The following is a 5,371-nucleotide window of genomic DNA, read 5'->3' on the forward strand; positions in this document are numbered from 1 at the left end:
AAACACACAAACAAATAGAATAATAGTCGATACATAAAAACTGCAGAGCAACAACAAACATATTCCATCGCAACAAACATATTCCATCACAACAAACACCACAGGATATATAAAAAAATGACATACCAAACATGCAATCCCGAACTTTATCCAACTATTTTCGAAATACTCGTCCAAAGAATGTTCATGACAATGATGTTATGAAAAGGCAATTTTATAATTATTTGGACAACAACCGATAAGACAGAAGACATTGTTCAACCGAAACCATAACAGAAACATGAAAAACGTACAAAACATGAATGTTGGACGTACAAAATACCGAGACACGTCGTATAGTAATGTAAATTCACACGTAGTATAACTGTCATATTTGGGAATATGAAAATGATGGTATAAAAGGTAATTTTAAAATTATTTGAACATGAACGATAAGACATAACACACTTTTCAATCGAAACCATAACAGAAAGATAGACAAAATAAATACATGAATGTTCGATATACAAAATGCCGAGACACGTATAGCAATGCAAATTCACACTCGGCATAACAGTCACATTAGAGTAAAGGTCATGTGCGGTACTTAGACAGACGGCATAGATGTATCTACAATCTAAGAGGTGGTAAAAATGTATACGGAGTGTTATTTTAATTATTTCCTCACAACTCTGTTAGAGCAGTGTTTTGCGTAACGAGCACACTGCTGTGTATGAAATCAGTTTAGTGTGAGCATGCACTTGCATAACGTAACAATTGAAATATGTAAACACCATACGATGGAACAGATGGAATGTTACTGCTGAGAAATGGGAAATTGATAATTGGGAAGATGAAATCATCCCGTTTGTCATAGATTATAGTGTGAAGCCGCCTATCTGTGTCAATGTTGAGGAAAAGATCAATGTATGAATAAAGCAGTCCTTCGTGTATCGGTAGCATCCTTAATTTCATGAAAAAGTATCGATAATCTAAGTCTGAAGATACGTAAAAAAGGTTCTGCTACTAAGAGTTGTAGGAGAAGAAAAATATCTACCAGAAAAAGAACAAGACGGACACAAAGTAAAATTATTATTGTCCCTTTCTTCAAAAGGAGACACAAATTATAAACGACTGTTTAAACTTTCCCTGATTTTCCAGCCCAATTATATCTTTCCGATCAAAATCGCTGATGATGCAACTAAAGCCATTCTAACATGATTAATATATTTATTTTGTTTGCTAACGTCCAAAGAAGAACAAGCGGTGTCACACTCTTAACCATTGTATCCAGTTTATGTCTACTCTAGATTTTGCCAAAATACCACAAAAATGATGAAAATAGAAAAACCGAATGTAGAAACACACAAGACAGAAGAAGTTTTATAAAAATAAACAACCTGAACTAATACTATAGTGACATTCTCTGCTATTATCGTGGCAACGTCTTCTCTGATTGTGCAGGTTAATACAGGGCTAGAACAGAACATATAGGATAAAACACGACAATAAGAAGAAAAGAAAATATAGAATTAATTTAATATTTATAGAAGATGCAAACTTTCTCTCATAAGCAAAAATTCTTAATATGAGGACAAACAAAAAACAGGAACAGGGACATATTCTATTGCATCCTCTTTTGGTTCACAGAAAAAAAACATGTGGAAGTTAATTCTTTTTTTTTCCATATGGAAAGCTATCAACACCTGCACACGTGTTTTCTGCGTTATATTTAGATTATCTTAATTTTCTCCTCTTACAATAATATACTACTCCTAATAGAAGAGATACTACGATACCAGCTGTTTCTCCTTTATTCAAATCTGGAAAATATTTAAATTTAATACAAAGTTACTAGCTTGTAGTAATGAGGTTACAATAAAACCAGGTTCAATCCACCATTTTCTACATTTGAAAATGCCTGTACCAAGTCAGGAATATGACAGTTGTTGTCCATTCGTTTGATGAGTTTTATCATTTGATTTTGCCATTTAATTAAGTACTTTCCGTTTTGAATTTTCTCGGAGTTCAGTATTTTTGTGATTCTACTCTTTACTAGAGCTTTATAATTATTGTATTAAGGGAATGCCATACTCAAAAAATTTGCTCAGCACTCAAATTCGAATGTCATACCTCAAACTAAATACAGACCAAAAACTCACGGACAAATAAAGTCTTAATGTGTAATGCAATCTCATAATTTAACGTAATTTCTTCGTTCGTTACGCATTTCTTAATATGTGAAATGAAAATTCTTGGTTTGAGTCACGTTTTGGAAGAATGTTTCAGTGGTATTGTTACCACTACCAACCACTGAAAAGTTTCTGTTTCTCAAGAAAAACTACAAGTTTAAAATCAACAAAATACAAATCAAGAACTTTTTCCAACTCGTACTTCTACCAACTAGTTCTTTCCCAACTATAATATACAAAATACAATTACGTACAACTTTATTTAATGGTATTCTGATGCGATTTCTTTTCAAATCAGGAAGTTTTGAAGTTGACTCGTCTTAGACAATCAGCTCTATTTTTCATGGCACTATATTAGTTGTCTGTTTATTTTCGAACTATGAGTTCGAACGTTCCTCTGGTATCTTTCGCCCCTATTTTAGACGAATCTAAAACATAGCATATCAGTTCTCCGTCTAGAAATCATGACACGTCCACATAAGGGTCTTACTCTAGAACTACCCTACATGCTGTAAAACGACTTTTTAATTTGTAATTTGCTGATTTTGCACATGTATTTTTCACATGTGCAGTGATGTGTATTTGAATTATCGTCAGTCTTAGTCAAACGTCGCAATGAGTATGATGAAAAATAGAAAGTAGAATAAATGAGATGAATGAACTAATGAATGAAAAATCTAACATTTCAATATATATAAGGACAACGATGAAATAAGTACCTGAATTTGAGAGGGTTAACTGATTAAGGACTATTTCATTAAATAAACTCATCATAGATACCAAGATAAAGGGACCAAAGTCTTCGTTTCAGCAACAGCTTTTGATGTTTGATGTTAAGCAGACTTTAATGCATCACATAGAATAAACAAAAATAGCGAACTCAAAAGTAAATTCAAAAGGAGAAAGTTCATAAAACATGACAAAAATTAAACGGTTGGATTTGTCAAAGAACAAGCAAATGAAATAAAAATGTCCTATTCCTGACTATAAATCAATCAGCTTAAATTTGCCAATTATTCATTCGTTTATAAATCGACTATAATATTGTACTCTGCAGAATAATTATAACAAATTAGATATGATTTTTAGGAATTTGTTTTATAATGTGTACTTCATCACATTGCATTTTTACAGATTATGGTAGATTCCTAGGCAATCTTTCTTACTTAAAGACCAAACAGCCTATTCATTTCTACCAGTGATTTTTCCTTAAAATTTTGTGTGAAGGTATTTCATGATTTGAGGAACAAAATATGATAAAAAAAAATTGGGGGTCACCGACTTACTTTTGTCGCTATAGCAACCTCAGTTTCGTGTTTTCACGAATATTAACATAATATTTGCTTGTTATATAAACTCTCAAAAAAATACTTTATATCAAACCTACAAGCATAATTTATGTTTCATGTTAAACAGTAGATTTGTATTTATAAAATACAGGTTCAAGAGTTTAAGACTCATATTGTTTTGATCTTTAAAAATATGATATATTTCATTCCCGCCAAAAATAAAACGTAAAAATGAAAAACGTTTCCAGTATTAAAAAATATCTACCAGTGATTTCTTCATAATAATTTCAAGAAGGAAAGTGCAATGTGCACTCTTCAAAATAAAGCAAAAAAAATTGTATGTCACCGACCTTTCAAAAAAGTTATGAGTAATTTTCATGTATTTTTCTCGTTCGTTTTGAAGAAAGGAGTTGTCTTTCTTCAGAACATTGCATCTGACGTCATAGTACAAAACTTTGCTTGCTGGCGCACTATTTGAAAAAAAATCGCAAATTGGACGTTTGAAACCCACATTTAAATTTCCAAGAATAACAACTATATTCACCTACTTTATTATCCGGTAATACAAGAGATTAAATGCATGTGTCAGTATTAGATCTTATGATGTTGTTGCCGCACAATATTAACCTTCAGAAACATGCATCATCCGTCGGAATGGAATATTGTTTGAAATAACCTTTCACGCCGCTTTTGTTAGGAAAGTCTGTTTTTGTCCTCTGCTCCTCATTAACAATAATTATTGAAAATAAAAAAAAAAGAAATGAAAGATTGCACTGGCTAACTACAGAGTATTTGACTATATCTGACCAGATGTGTGTGGGTTTTTTTTCGCGTCAATTTCAGAAGTTTGCCGTAACGAACTCATTTGCTACTGTTGACAGACGGACATACAAAAGCGTGGACGGACATCTTTATACCATTATTATATTTTCCTGACTAAGATGAACGTAAAGAAATTATTCCATCTATTTTGTGAATTCATTATTTCTGAATATTTATCTTTCGTCCCCTTATTAGATATAAGGAAATTGAAATTATAGGTGTAATATATGAATTAAACGGTTTTTGATTCTAAAACGTTTATACATCTATCATAAAATACAATCCCTGTTATTACTACCTCACGTGTTTTGAATAAACGAGACAGTAAATATAAAATACAAAAAGTTTTTAATTCAAAAATTAATTTAGAAATAATTTTTCTGTTGAAAACTACAAAGTAAGATTTCTCCAACAGGATAAAAAATTATAAATCTAAATTGCTAATTTTGGAAATTAAAACAAAGACAAGGTTGTTACCGGCATTGAAAATCGAAATGTTTTCAATCTTTCCGGTCATAGTCGTAGCTAAATGAAAGGGAGAGATTTTATGTTGGATATTATACTTGGAGCAATTGTTTTTGTCATAAGTTAAATTTACAACAATTAAGTTTTAAACACCGACCATTTTGATTTTAATTCATATTCGCTGAGTATAAATTTGATTAATATGTTTTGCCTTACATCTAATTTCCTAATGCATGTAGGGTAAATAAAGGCAACAGTAGTATACCGCTGTTCAAAACTCATAAATCCATGGACAAAAAACAAAATCGGGATAACAAACTAAAACCGAGGGAAACGCATTAAATATAAGAGGAGAACAACGACATAACACTAAAATGTAACACACATAGACAAAATCCCACGAGAATAACAAATATAACATATATATATAACATCAAAACCAAATACATGAATTTGGGATAGACAAGTACCGTGACACGTCTTATCGCAATGTGAATTTACACTCAAAAATAAGAGAAAACAAACGACACTTTGGTTGACTTCCTTGCTTTGTTTGTATAAATATTTATTCAAGCTTTGTAATTAAGATTGACATCTTCATATATAGGTATGTAAACCTGTATA

The sequence above is a fragment of the Mytilus edulis genome, chromosome 5 (assembly GCF_963676685.1).
Source record: "Mytilus edulis chromosome 5, xbMytEdul2.2, whole genome shotgun sequence".
In the NCBI taxonomy this organism is placed as follows: Eukaryota; Metazoa; Mollusca; class Bivalvia; order Mytilida; family Mytilidae; genus Mytilus; species Mytilus edulis.